At 45.6% G+C, this 15,207-nt stretch overlaps 1 protein-coding gene across 6 annotated transcripts in view; it reads right to left on the bottom strand.

The window, feature by feature from the left end:
* The window catches only part of OPCML (opioid binding protein/cell adhesion molecule like), an 854,468-nt gene that overhangs the window by 826,390 nt on the left and 12,871 nt on the right, over positions 1 to 15,207 (bottom strand). For 4 of the 6 annotated variants that reach the window (XM_039496206.1, XM_039496210.1, XM_039496212.1 and 1 more), the window contains exon 1: positions 85 to 119. The exons of the other annotated variants lie outside the window; for them this stretch is intronic. The gene's annotated coding sequence lies outside the window, so the exon portion shown is untranslated. Of the gene's footprint in view, positions 1 to 84; positions 120 to 15,207 lie in introns of those variants that run through there. 6 annotated transcript variants of the gene reach the window in all.

Below are 15,207 nucleotides of genomic sequence, written 5' to 3'. Positions count from 1 at the left end.
GATTTGGGAATAGTTAAAAGCACTATACACCTTACTGTTTAGGGGCTTGATAATGCAAGGCAAAAAGCTGTTGTTATTACTCACCACCCACTCCCCTCCCTGCAAACCAGGTCTCTTTGCAACAAAGGCACAACTAGCCCCCAGCTGGGGCTTCTTATACTCAGGGAGTGAGGGGTGACCTCTGACCCTTAGGTCTGTGGCCTTATGGGAAATGTACTTTGGTAGCTGGGGGGCATTTTGTTGTAACTGTTCCAGGTTTGTCTAAAAGAATGTGGTTCTCCTGTGGGGAGTGATGAGTTAATGGCTCTGCACAGGGATCAAATAAAGACAAACTAAAAAGACCCAAATTATTACTATTATTTTAAATCTCATGTTTTTTTTAAAATTCACTCTTGTGATTTCTGGGGCCAGAGTTTTAAACAGTCAATGCTGTGAATCTAGCAACAGGCTTCTGGCTGAGTATAAACATTCATTCAGATTGTAAATTAGGAGATTTACCTTAGACTCAACCTTAGACTGGATGGTTTAAGAAAATATCCATCTGCCCTGAAAGATGGGAGTATTCCACTTCTCCCCAAGGAACTTTCCTCCAAATCCCCAAAGGCATTTAGGGGCCTAACTCTTTTTGATGTAGTGGGTGGTAGGTGCCTAAATACCTTTGTGGATCTGGTCCTGGTTGCTAGTTGATCAAATTCACTCTGCAGGATGACAGGAGGTGTAAAGGGCTGGAGCTACAGTGTAGCATGGTCATTTCCACCCCCTTTCACTGTTTAAAATGAAGAGAAGTTTAAATCCATTTATTTTCTAGTTCTTCGGTGAGTTGTCCTAGCATCTCACATGGAAAGAGAGAGTGTGTGTGTGTGTGCGCACGCACACACACACACACACGTGCAGTTGTGTGATACAAGCAGCAGCGTAGCTAGGAAGAGACAGTGTGAGCTTCATGCATGCATCTTTGCTGCAAAGCATGGCTCTGCACTGTTTTCCTCATGCTCTCTGCAGACAAAGTTGCTACAGAACAACCTGTTGTGTTGGCTGCTTGGCCTAAGCTTGCCATTGATGGGGTTCATTGCAGGGGATGTGGATGTTATTTAGAGAGGGCAAAAAATAAGTACATAAACTCACATGAGTTTCCCCTTGGAGAAAAAGAGGCACAGAAGGGAACAGATGTTATTCATGTGGCTTAATGAACTTCTGGAGGAGGGTAGCATCAGGACCTGAATAGACTAGAATCACTGAGCCGAGATGCAATGGGTCAGGTTTGCCTCTCGCCTTCATATCATCAGGGCATGGAGGGCAAGTCTACACTGCAAAATTAAGTCGCCCTAAGTTATGCTGACGTACAGCTGCTGCAGTAATTGGATCGATTTTACACGTCCACACTACGCTTCTGGTGTTGGCGGCGTGCGTCCTTGCACCAACGTAACTGCCACCGTGCGGGCTTCATGGGACGGCTTCTGCAAGGCAGCGCCAGTCAACGTAAGCAGCACAGTGTCTGCACTGACACTGCATCGACCTAACTACATCGACTTAAGCGCGACACCTCTCGCAGAGGCGGAGTTATTAAGTCGGTGTCGTGGGCGGGTTACATTGGTGGGAGCTGCATTTTAGTGTGGATGCTGGCAGAAGTAGGTCGACGTAAGCTGCCTTACGTCCACCTCGCTCTGAAGTTTAGACCAGGCTGAGCCTGGCTGTTTTGCCGCCGAGAGCAGGAGCCCGGTTATGGGACCTAATTAGAGATATCCGGAGAGGAACAACAGGGAGAGCCGCTGGTAACTCTGTTGAAATCTGTTGGACTAGGAGATTTATTGGACCACCACCAAAGGCAGCTGGTAAATAATATTTTGTGTCTTTCATCCTAGGATCACCAAGTACTTTATAAACATTAACGATTCCCCACAACTTCACTGTGGGTACTGTCAATATCCCCATTTTACAGAGGAGGAAGTAGAACGCAAAGCCAGAGGCAGGACAAGGACCCAGGAGTCCCCATTCCCTAGCCCCTGCTCACCAGCGTTCTGATACCTCTCTAAAGCAGGCACCATTGCTCAGAAAGGCACATAACCCCCTAGCCTCCCGACGGGAGTCATGGGGGGCCAGGATAGAGATCAAAGGAGCCCAGCAGTTGCGCTACCAGCATGTTCGAAAGCTCTGTTGATAGGAGACGGGCAGGAATGTTTGCCAGTTTGCAACGCTGTCTTTGTCTCCTGCAAAAACAAAAGCCCTGCAGAAATGCAATTAAAATATTATAATTATTTGTAGTGGCGTATTTGCTTTTATCGGCGCCTGTTTAAAAAGATGCAAATAGGAGCGATGTTAGCATTCCAGTCAGCCAGGCGCCCTCCTACAAGGATGAAAATCTTTGTTTTAGGCAACTTTGTTGTGTTGATTTGTTTAGTTTTCTCAAGCACATGCTCTGTTGCTCTCTGATGGTCAAATAATTAATTAGTTGCCGTTCCTTCCCCTTCCCACCCCCCAGCTTAGCTAGGAGCAGAGTAGATGTACTAGAGAAGAGCAAAAATCTGAAGCACAAAGCCCTGAGGGGTCAACACAGAGAGCTCCCTGTATTCATTGAGTGGGGCCATACAGCCACCAGGGAGACACACAGATGATGTAGAAGAACCACCTAGAGACATACGGAGAGGCCAATGCAGGAGAGGGAGCTAGAGCCAGACACGGAGCAGAAGAGGCACTGAAGCTGTGATACTGGCAGGCCAGATGTCGTCTCATGCCTAAGTCCCCATGTCTCCCCTGGACACTGACAGATACTTAATAGATGGTGGAGGAACCTGCCATTTTGGTTACTTTGTGCTGGGAGAGTAAAATCAAACAGAGTGAGAACTACCCAGGGGCTGTTATGGGGCTCTGAGAACCATGGCGGAGCACAGAGTGGAGCCAGGAGAGATTTTAAGGTTTGGATGGGGCATGGTTGGAGCTGGGTGTGTCAGTGCTTGCACTAAGTCAAGGTTGGGCTGTAAATGCTGTGGTGGTAGTGAGCAGTTCCAGGCTAACTGCCCTTGCAGCCCAGGAAGGAGAAATAAAATAGGATCCGCTGAGACTCTGGTGTGTGTAGGGTGCCCAGATAGCAAGTATGAAAAATAGGGACAGTGTGTGTGGGAGGGGGTAAATAGGCGCCTATATAAGAAAAAGCCCCGAATATCAGGACTGTCGCTATAAAATCAGGACATCTGGTCACCCTAGGTGTGTGGAAAGTGGCCTGCAGGAGCACATACTGCCAAGTCAAGACTGGCCCCCAGGAACACAACCGAGTCCTGATTGTGCAGACCAGCTCTCTCTCTCTCTCTCTCACACACACACACACACACCTTTCCCTTCCTAAGGACCACCTGCCCCCATGACCCCTTCAGCCCCTGCTGAGCAGCCCAGCATCAAAGGGGGTCGTCTGCTACTATGTCTTAGCTGGGCTCCCAGTCCGGCTGCAACAGGCTGGCGCCTGCCTCCCTGCATTTAATTGGTATTAAAGATTAGAAGGCAAATTACCACAGCAATCACCCCGAATCCACTTGTCTATATTTCACAACAGCTCCCAAGCAGTTTGATATTTACTGTCAGCTGGCATTTAATTACTGAGCCAGTTTCAGAGACTCTAATTGACAGCGGACTAATTCTTGAAAGGGACGCTCTTGCCACACTAGAATGTGCCGGCTAATTGAAGCAAATATCCTCCTTTCTGTAGAACAGGGAGGCTGGTCATTCCAGTTGGGTAAGCTCCCTTGCCTTCCACCCACACACATCCTCTTAAGTACAGTGCAGTGAGGGTCAATTGAGCTGTAAGCCAGCTGATTCAGGGTCTCTGTAATGGGCACTAGCCCTACTCGGGTGGTTTAAAGTCTGGCCCCAGCCAATGTAGTTATTATTTATGATAGAGTGGAAACTAGCGGTCCCATCAGGGTTCTATTATGCTAGGCATTAAACACACAGTTAGAGACAGCCTGTGTCCTGAACAGTTTGCAATTGAAGTAGAGGAGAGGGGATGGATCATAATTCCCTTTTTATAGGTAACTGAGATTAAGTGACATGACCAGCTTGACATAGCAAGTCTTATAGCACAGCTAGGAATTGAATCTAGGTCTCCCGCATGCCCACGCCACTGCTGTAACCACACACCACCATCCCCTTATTGCTGCTTATGTGGAATGAGCAGATGGTCTAATCTGTTGCCAGATCTCAGCATTTGAACTAGTGTCACCATCAGCCATCACAGTGGAGCAGCCAAGAGCTGAAAAGACCACGGAGCTCAAAGTCTCTTCTCCCCCCTGGGGCAACTCATATGTGCTATGGTGGACACGGACGCTGCCACGGGCTGGCTTGGTACCTGTTAGTGGACATGAAGAGGTCTGTGCACCTAACATTTTCCCTTGCCACAAAAGAGGGGGAAATCCCCATAGGCTGGGACACTAGGAAGTGCAGAATCCCTTATCAGATGGTGGAAATATCCAAAACTTTGCCCTGCCTGTGAATTCATTTGGGGAACTGTATGATCTCCATGGGGGTGTATGGACTAGCCTGCATCCCTGCCCCTCCCACATGGAGTGCTGCTGGACCATGATTTCTAATAGGAAAAATAATATCCCACTCTTATCTAGCATTTTTCATCAGTAGATCTCAAAGCAGGTCACTGTCATTAGGGAAAAATAAGGCCCCAGTTGTGTAAACATGCATAGGAGAAGTGAAATTACAGCAATACCGACACATTTTGCACATTCATGTTGGTTTTCACAAATTGCTTTGGTCAAAGTTCTCCCCTCCCCTTACCCCTTCCCCAAAAATCAAAACCTTTCATTCTGAAATTTTCAAAATGAAACCAGTTGATTTGTCAGTTCAAAAGGACTTTTGGTTTCAGAATTGCCTTTTGTTTGATTCTGAACACAATCAAACAATGCATCCGACGAAGTGGGTATTCACCCACGAAAGCTCATGCTCCCAAACGTCTGTTAGTCTATAAGGTGCCACAGGATTCTTTGCTGCTTGAACACAATCAAGCCTTTAAGAATGGTCAAAACTGAAACGCTACGCTTTGGTTTTGTTGACACAAGACATTTCATTTGACCCAATTTTATTTGGCATTTCAATTCATCGAAAAAGTTTTAAAAGTTTATTTTAGTTTAACCTGAAATATTTCCCCCCCCCTCCCCCTGAGTTTCTGGAATATCCAGCAAACTAAAAAAAACCTCTTTATTCACACCACTCCATAGGCAAGTGTGCCTTCATGTTCCTTAGTAGTCCTACTGAATTTGGTGCAAAATCCCCGTCTCTGTCCCTCATCAAATGAAGTGTTGATTTGGGGAACATCCAAGGTTTAATACTCATTGCGCAGAGCCCTGAAGGAAGCTCTGTCCATTTGTAAACATCAGCTGTTCATCACATCACCCACTTTTATGTATTTTACTTAGTGCTAATCTTTTCCAAATAATGGAAGAAAAGGTGCTTGTTATTTGTTATTGTTGTTGTAAATGTGACATGGCAAAGGAAGCAGAAAAGGGGATGTAGGAGGAGTGGCCTTGCAATTAAGAAACTAGCATTAGGCTCAGAAAATCTAGGTTCCGTTCCTTGCCCCAGATTTTGCATGAGAAATAGAAAGAATGATCTCATCTATCTGAGCTACAGTTCCCCATCTATAAACCAGCACTCATGCAACTTCTCTGCTATATAGGATGATGGGGAAGCTAAATGTGAGGTGCTCATATGTCATGGTGTACCTCCTAGGTACCTGCATAAATGCAATTCTAGAGAGGCATTTAGACTACATTGGAGGGGAACTTTTCAAAAGTATTTAAGTGACATAGGAGTCTAATTCTCATTTTTTTAAGGTAACTAAGGTCCTTTGGAGCCTACATTTCAGTAAAATTCAATACAGCTTAAGCACTGAAGTCACCAGGGCCCTTCTGAAATTTTTACCCATTACATAATGGTGGAGATCTTTTCCTGCTGGGAGTCATATGATTAAAGGAAAACATTCAAATAAAGACATCTTTTATTTGTGGGGGGGGAGGGGAAGAGGACATAAAATATTATTTCTAAATCCATTAATGTTCAAATAAATCTGCTAATTTCCTCTTGTTCCCCATTATTTGACCATATCCAGCAGTTTGCATACCTTGTGTTTACAATGCCCCCTAGTGGCAACGCCAATTATAGTATTACTTAGTACAGGAAGTGCCTCACGGACTATGGGTACTAATAATCCTCACTAGAACACTGAATGCATCCACAGCCTGCCTACGCATACACACATGCTTACTTTAGAACATGAATAGTTCCACTGCCTAAGCACAGTACTCATTGAACTCAATGTGACTATTCATGTACATCAAATTAAGCACATTAGGAAAGGTTTGCAAAATCAGAGCCTGTGTTTGGGGGAAGAAAGAGAGAAGAAAGCATAGCATTAGCAGCAACCATCCGGGTCTCCTGCTACATTTACAATGCACCCTTCACCCTCTGTACACTACATCATATAATACATGGTACTTAGCCAGCAAAGCTAAGTGCTTGTATAATTCAAGATTATAGGTGGTTTTTTTCCAAAGGAATAATGTTTAGTGCTTAGCTATAACAGTGGGAAGTGCTACATAAATTCTCATCGGTGGATCAAGGCCCTACCTTTAGATTCTGAATGGGTATTACAAAGCCTAATATGAGTAGAAAGCATCATTGATTAGGCTGAACTTGTTCTGATATTTATTGGGGGCGGGGATAAGTTTCAGCAAACACAATTTTGGAGCTGGCAGAAGAGGATTTTCTGCTGCATTTGCAGCCTCAGAACTCCAGGCTTTTGTGTGACTGAAGGTAAACCAGACAGTGCAACTGACTAGAAACACAATGTGAAATTGATCGATCTCCGTTTGGTTTTACTCTCCCAGCAAAAAGTAAACCAACGCATTTATTAAAGTGTTAGTAACAAGACGTAGGCCTTGGGCAGAGCACACTGTCTAAAGGAAATGCTGAAAAAGAAACAGGCGACCACTTTTTAACATGACTTGTGATTTTGGGGGACCAACATGAAATAACTTAAAGGGCTCTGATTTTCAGACCATCCATCCCTCTGAAAATCAGGTCCTTTTAAGAAGTCTGGAGCTGGACCCCCCAAATCACTAGTCATTGTTGAAAATCTGGCCCCCAATCTTGTTTCCCATCCATGTACAATTGAATTTCATGTCAACACAGTTTCTGACCTTGGGTGCCAAGGGCTACAAAGACTTACATTTTATCCTTCCTCTAAAATAGCATGTTCCCCCTCACCCTGTTAATAAAGGGGAGCTCTCCTGCCCACCAAGCACTGCTCACATGGGAGCTTTTCGTCGGCAAAACTTTTGTCATTCAGGTTCCAGTGTAGACAAAGCCTAAGAAGCCTGGGTTACCTTTCCTGGACATGAAAGTTATTCTGGGGCTGTGCAAAGGCAAAACAGCAGCTGCTGAAGCTCAAAGGGTAAGAGCTGAGCAGATGAACTACATGCAGAAGAAGATTTGGCAGATTAAGTGCACGGCTCATCTCCAGCTACCTTTCCGAGCGTACGTTCACTATTTATGGTTCTTTGGCCCGGACTAGGCACCCATTCCTATTTTGCTGAGCGAGCAAAGTGCAAACCACCACTTGTAGTTTAGAATAAAACTTTTCTCAGTCTGCAGTGTCATTGTAGGTGTGTCGGTCCCAGGATATTAGAAAGACAAGGTGGGTGAGGCACCTTTCTTTGGACCGTCATCTGTCGGTGAGAGAGGCAAGCAGTCTATTTTCTCCCACTCTCCCCTGAATCGTGGGCAAGTTAAAAGCATGCTATCGAGTTAATGAAAATCCTAACCATATAGCGAATGTTAGTTCAAATTTAAAACCCAAAGGATTTTTAAAATACAGTTTATTCTTCACCCCTTGATAGTGTTTACTTTAATCAAATTTGTGTGTTTGTTTGTTTTTTTAAGACATTGAAATTAGACCAGTCAATTTCACTTTGTTTATAATCCATTTCGCTTTCAGGCTCTTTGTGCTCCTAGGATGTTGCTAAAGTTAAAGCTCCCAGGAGAATTTGCAGGCCCTGAACTGTGAAGTAGGTGAGAATTTCAATTTGTTTCTCAGCATACCAGCATCCACACTGGAGTTGAGTGAGTAATTCATTTTTCAGTTCAGTGGCTGAACCAAAAAAATCTGAAGAAAAAAAATTGCTCCTCTGAATTCTTTTCTCACCAAAATATAGAGGAGGGGGGACATTTCACTATGATCCAACAAAACATTTCAAATGGCATTTCAAAACAACACAGTCGGTTTAGAAACAAAATGTTGAAACAAACTGACTTTTTTTTAAAATGATTCTCCCTTCATTTTTTGCTGAATTCAACCCAAATATATGAATTGCTTTGGCCATCATAAACTGTATTTTTCAGATATTACCCAGCTCTAGTCTCCTCTTCCACCCCTCCCCCCAACGCACACGTAATAACCTCAAACTACAACACTCAGCAACACGGCTGGAGGCCTGAGCAAAACAGCCAGGGTGGATCATAGAGCTTGAACTCCCCTTGTTGCCCTAAGTGGTGGTCCCGCAGCTCAGGGTTGGGGCACAGCAAGCGGGTGAGGGAAGCCCGCACAGCAGCAGCCCCTGTACTGTAAATAATAGATGATGGGGAGGCAGGACCTCCTACCTCCATCAGAGGCGAGAGTCCCCGGGGGGCCAGCCTTTACTCCACCGTGATTCCACGGCCTGCCCAGGACATGGTGGATGGGTCCCTTCATGGAGCTGTGAGCATGGGAGTGCGGTCAGCATGGTTCACTGAGTTCCCCCACAAATGCCAGCCTCTTGCCGGGTGAGGAGGAGACCCTGGGGCACACATTTGCGGAGGGCCAGGTTGCAGCCTCTCTCCGGCCCCCTCCAGAGGTTCCTGTTGGGGCAGTGGCTGTACTCATTTATTCACATCCAATCTGTGGCCCCCATGAGGACCAGAGACCTCCCCACTTTGCAGAGGAGGAAACAGAGAGTGAAATGAGCTGCCTACGGTCACCCAGCAGCTCAGGGGCAGAGCTCTGTGTGATCTCCAGGTCCCCTGGCTCCCCGCTCTGATCCCCAAGCTGAAGGAGCCCATCCCTGATCACTTCTTGAGAAAAGCCCTGCCAAGCCTCTCAGCGAAGGGATGCTATAAATGAATCCTATTAGCTCTTCGCTCTGTTTATTTCTTTACTGTCTCCTTGTTATCTAGGAATCTATATTTTAACCCTAATTGTCTCCCCGTGGTAATGATTAAAGCAGGACTGGGAGATTTGCATTACAACCACCATGGGGCTTTTCGAATAGGCCTGGTGAACTGCCAAGCTCGGGTCTAGGGCCCTTTATCTTTCCCTTCATCTCCATGCTTTATAAACCCCCCAGCTCAAAAAATAATGTTTTGCTACTTCAGCGGCCACCCACTAATATTCTCCTGGCCGTGTCAGTACCAGCACTCCTGACTTTGGCAGTGAAAGCATCAAGCCAACCTGCAGCTGGGACAAGCCGAGATGCTCAGCTTTTTATTTTGAGGGGCATCAGCAGGCGCATTCGCTCTTACTCTTTCAAATCCTGTGTACACAGGGATTAAGCACAGTGTTCGAAAATGTGTCATCCGGCTCCCTGTTCAGCTCAGTTTTGCCCTTAACACAAAGACAGTCGTGTTTAAAGATAAGTTAGCAGACCATGGTTAACCCCAGTGGGGATGCCAAGTAGCTAAACCAGCACCTTAGGGAAACAGAGAGTGTTAACCATGACCAGTTACTGGGTTTTTAAATCACTCCATGCCCTCTAACTCCATCACCGCACATCTTTGGACTCAATGTTTTCCCAGGTACAGACCAGGCTTTGTGCGGTGCATGCATTTCCCTTTCACAACAGGGTACTCCCAGCTGTGATGAAAGTGCCCGATGTCAGTACAAATCCAAGTGGTTAATAGATAAGCAGCCGGCAAACGGTGCTCAAGAATATGCAGCCCGGTTCCCAGGGTCCGTAGGACCAATAAAACCTCTGGTAGCACACTATAAATGGCTCATCTGCCCAGCTTTTTATAAGCAGCTCATAACACAGACCTGGGAGTTTGGGAAGGGAACCACTCAGTGCAATAAAAATAAGTCTGCTGACAAAACTGCAGGCTGGGAACTTGCTGCTTTATTTAACTGCACCACCACAGAGTTCAGGTGGGCTCCCATTAACAGGAAGTCAGGGATGGGAGTAAGCCTTGCTCCACCCCATAATACTCTGGGGAACTCAGTTAACCCTGTTGTTACCACTTTACTACAGGGAGTCTCTCAGTTGGGACATACAGACACAAGCAGCACTTATTTATCATGGGGGTTTCCTTTTCCCCATCTTCCCATGGAAATGGTCTGGCTGCTTACTGATGGGGAAAAATAAAGCTATTTTCTTTGGTTCTGTGCAAAAATATTGGGCCTTATTCCCTTACCTGGCACATGTCATCATTTACAGCTCCCGCAGGAAGAACAGAAGGCCGGAGGAAGGAAAGGATGGGAGGCTGAGAACGGGATAGGGAACCTTGCATCTTGAGGCCACCAGTGCTGGCCACCAGAGTTTGGGCTGTGCAGCCGCTTGTGTGAAATGAGCTGGTGGGCTCAGCCCCCAGTTGCTGACTGCTCACATCCCAAACACCACTATCTCCTGCCCCTTGACACCATCTGCCCCCTTGTGGCCAGGCTGGGAACGTACGAGCTGGAACTAGGTACTGAGCTGTACTTGCATCTTAATTTGTAGCTGCACGTCCGCTGTGAGGCACAGAGCTTAGCTTTGTCCGGGGAGGGAGGGCAGACAGACATTTGGGGGATAACCCAGAGCAGTAAAGGATTCTGTCACCACCTGCCCTGTAACCTGGGGGCACCTAAACGCTGAGCTGCTGTGTCAGACCCCAGACACCAGTCGCCTGCCCACAAGCGCACAGTCTCACTCTAGCTTCCACCAGCCCATTTACTCCTTGCAGGGTCACACCCGAGTCTCCCCAAATCCGGGAGTTCTTCTCTCCCAGCCACTCAGACTCTTCCCTTCTGGTTTGCCACTCCAGTCTCCCCCCACGTCCGGCCACCAGCTTACTTTGGTGCACACACTCCACAGAGGCCCTGCTTGGAGTAAAAAACAAACAAAAGGCTTAGTTAATGAAAACACCCCCAATCCAAAGATGAAATAGCGAGGCCGGGCAAACACAGACAAGTTCCATGGAACATAAACGAAGTCGCAACCTCAGAGGTTACACTTTCAAATTAGGTCAACTCCCTTTTCTAATGCCAGGTACCTATTGCCTCTGAACAGTTTCCCAGCATGCCCGCCACCGCAGAGGGGAGCCAGTGTTTCACGGACAGCACCCGCCAGTCATGGTCCCTCTGAAGACCTCCCTTTCAAACCTTGGTTTATAAATGAGCTTTCCTCCTTCCTTCCACCTCCCCCGCCGTTCTCTCCTGGTACAGTGTTGAGCGGTTATTCAGGGTGGGAAATTGTAGCTGGGGTGTCTCAGGGTCTCCCCATTAACTCTAATGGCCCATCACTTGCCTTTTCGTGGGTTGTACGACACTAGGCGGTTGGAGAGGCAGTCCCTCCCTGCCTGCACCACAATTTCTGAACCCAGTTTTCTATATACATGAATACATACATTCAGAATCACAGTATATGTATCTATATAGATTATCACAATGACCACCAAGTTTAGAACATTGTAAGCTTTTGTAAAAGGCCTTATTTGGCATATTTTTCTACACAGTAATATTGTACACAATCAGTTGTTTTATCTGCTTATTTTCAGACCTTCCATTCTCCCCTGGTCCCTTATCGTCACAATGTGTGTGTCGGAAATCAAGTGAAGGATTTACCTAAGACTCTCTCATTGCTAAATAATGGAGTTTGAGAGAAAAGGAAAAGGTTCCTGGCTCAATTATTCCATGGGATATAAAGAACCATAACGCTGCATGTTGGCAGCTAACCAACAGACTTCAAACTATAGCCCTTGGGAATAGAAGAATCTGCGTTAGATTCCTCTGCCCAGCTGGAGTGGATATAGCAAGAGTGACTGGGAAGAGACCCCCCCCCAATGCATGACTGTGCCCAAATGGTAATGATCCCAGCTAATACAACCTCCCAAAAGAACAAATCACCTAACAAACAAACACACACACACTCCATATGAAAAGAATCCCCAACAGAAATCAGTCAAAGAAGCTGAAAACTCAGTGTGGAGAGAAGTTAGTAAATAATGAATATGAATTAGAAAAATAAAATATATTAACTTACGGAGTAGAGTACAAACCGGGTTGGTAAATATCAGTCTATAAAGAGCAAATTGCAGTGGCACTTTGGTTTATTTAGTTTTACGTGAGGTTTTCTGAATGAACCCGCTCAAAACCACTCATCAGTTCAGCTCAGTGGTTGTCACAATTGTTCAGTAGATTAAAGGGACTGACTAGCAGTTTAGGTACACATGTATTTTTTTATTTTATTAAGTGCTACAAATAATTTGGTTACATTTTGAATCTCAGTGAGATAAACAGTTACATTTGGATTTCTGCATTCTCCTTTAGCACATGAAACCCAAGCTATGGCCCAAGAAAGGAAACAGAAAGTGAAACTAAAGCTGCCTATTTTGATTTTCCAAATGCCAATGAAGTATCAAAAAAGTTGAAAAGGCAGCATAAATGATTAAAAATCAACCAAAAAGTCATCTGGGTGCATTTTAATCAAGTTAAGGAGGTGCTCACAGTATAGAAGAGGACAGTTGCTAGAAATAGTCTCTCTTTCAAAGAAAAAAAAAAGACAAGACTGTATCTTTTACAATTTGGAATACAGAAAAATTGAGAAATATGTAGGCATAACATTAGTTTTCCATCTCTACACAAACCACAATGTAAGCACTATTCCATTTAAAACACAAAGTCAGAGCATCTCACATCATAAATGCAGTATTGCCATTTCTTGCAATTTTACCACAAGTCTCGAGACAGTTAGTGGTTTTTTTTCTTAAAGCCCCAGCTCATGGAGTCATGTTAACATAAGAGAAAATGGGTTTTTTTTAAGCTCAAACACACTGCTTCCTTCCCCAGACCTGAAAAAGAGCTGTGTGTAGCTTGAAAACTTGTGCCTTCCACTAACAGAAGTTGGTCCAATAAAAAATATCACCTCACCTGACTTGCCTCTCAGAAAGTCAGTAGTCATTTTTTTTAAAAGTAAGCTTCTACCCTTGCAGCTGAGGAGAAATGGTTGAAAATGTGACTCAAGAGAACCTTAAAAGCTCAAAAATAAGAATGCAAAGAAAACACCCACTTTTACCCCAAAAAATCATGATTTTTAAGCCCTGACTCATGATTTTTTTTAACCGGTGGGGTTGGCAATACTGTGAAAGGAAGGAGAACATGCTTGGTCCGAACACATCAGTTTGCCATCAGGTACAGGGAGTGCAGAAAGGGTTGTCTGCCTGCCAAAGACTCTCATTGCTTGGCACAGAAAATGAAAAGACCCAGAGTTCCAATGGCAAGGATTATAGATATATATATAATCCCGATGATTCAGAGCATAAGCCAACCTCTGACTAATGAGGTTCAGGAGGAGACTCTCCCTGTGGGCCAGTTACGCCACAGCTGCCACTTGCTGGGTTTCTTGAACCTTACTCTGAAGAATTTGGTGCTGGCCACAGTCAGAGACAGGGCTAGGAGGACCCTTGCCAATTCCTAAGCTGCTAAACCCAGGGCAGTTCCCGAGAAGCTGCGACACTGTTCAAGTTTTCCCAAGCTTCTGAAGTAGGGTGTTGTCTGGCTGCACGTGCGATCTCTGCCCAGCCTGGCCAAACTAGAGGAGTAAGGCCTGTGCCCTCTGTTAAACAGCTTAATAACAAGAGAGACAGAGATAATTGATTCAACGGGAGCTGAAGAAGCGGAAGCGCCGTCAGCCATAACCCAGCCTGGTGCAATCTCGGCTCCAAATATTTTGAAAGACCTGTCAAGCTCCAGCAGAGAGAGTGAATGGAACTCGAGAACATCAGGGCAGGAATACAGCACGGCTCACTTAAACGGTTCTGAAGACCCCGAGCTGGAAGGAACAGAGACAAGCAAGTACCAATGCAAAGGGATGCTCAGGTAAGGAACATCAAACCACTGCTGCTAACTAGTGTCGAGAAATCCCCTGCTGCTCCATTTCCAGCTGGAGTTCACGCTGGTTTGGCTGCTAGTGTCATCAGGGCTGAGAAGCTCCCAACAGCCAGTTGCAGGCAGTCTGCTGGACACCTGCTGAGACAGGCCGGCATTTGGGGAGTTGAGCTCCTAATGGAATTTTGGCTCCTAACTCCCTTAGCTTCCTTTCATAATCCCAGCCTGAACAGCTGCTGCAGCAGATCAGTCTCCTGACGGCTTTGAACCCTACCTGGGCACAGAGTAGAGCTGGTAGGAAGTTTCCCAATGGATCAGTTTTCCATCAGAAAGTGCCAGTTGGTCACAAGCAAAACGTTTTGCGAGAAGGTGTCAATTTCGAGGAAATTTCATTTAGAAAAACAAAAACAAAAAAAATCAGAATGTGGCATTCGGAGGGGGGAGGGGATGGAACATTTTGATTTTGGGTTTCAATTTTTTGTATAGTCTATAATATAAACTTAAGTCAAAACTAGAATGAAACTCTTCGATTTTATCTACACCGAACATGTTGATTAGGAGGGTCGGGGGGGGGGGGAAATGTTGGAATTTTGTTTCATGGGGAATTTAAACATTTTTCATTTTCATTCCATTCCAGAATGGAATGGGGGTTTTTTTGGAACACCAGGGAAATCCTGCGACAGCAAAGATTCAGTTCCCATTCAGCTCCAGCACGGAGAGGCAAAGAGACCTGCTGACAATAAGGCTCTTCCCCTCCATCACAATGAAGCATGGATTTCCTCTCTCAGTTCTCCCATGACCCCCCATCCCCTTCCTTCCCACGGCTTCTGCTGCAGCACATCTGAATCCCAAGGTGGAGCCATCCAAATGGGTGAAGGGAAGGAGAATTTATCATCTGGAGCAGAGATTAAAAGATGTTCATAATGCCCAAGCAGGGCCTCTGACTGAGGAGAATTCTTCCTCTGAGCCACCCAAAGCCCAATCAGGTCCATTAACCGCATGGGGCAGCCAGTAAAATAGCTCCCCAATGAGGGTCCGGGTGAGTCCTCAGCTTTAGACTGGAGGGGGTAATTGTCTGGCCATGACAAAGGTGATGCACA

Source organism: Mauremys reevesii, linkage group 12 (genome assembly GCF_016161935.1).
Source record: "Mauremys reevesii isolate NIE-2019 linkage group 12, ASM1616193v1, whole genome shotgun sequence".
In the NCBI taxonomy this organism is placed as follows: Eukaryota; Metazoa; Chordata; order Testudines; family Geoemydidae; genus Mauremys; species Mauremys reevesii.
The sequence above is the reverse complement of the archived record's forward strand: the minus strand, read 5'-3'. Positions and strand labels throughout refer to the sequence as shown.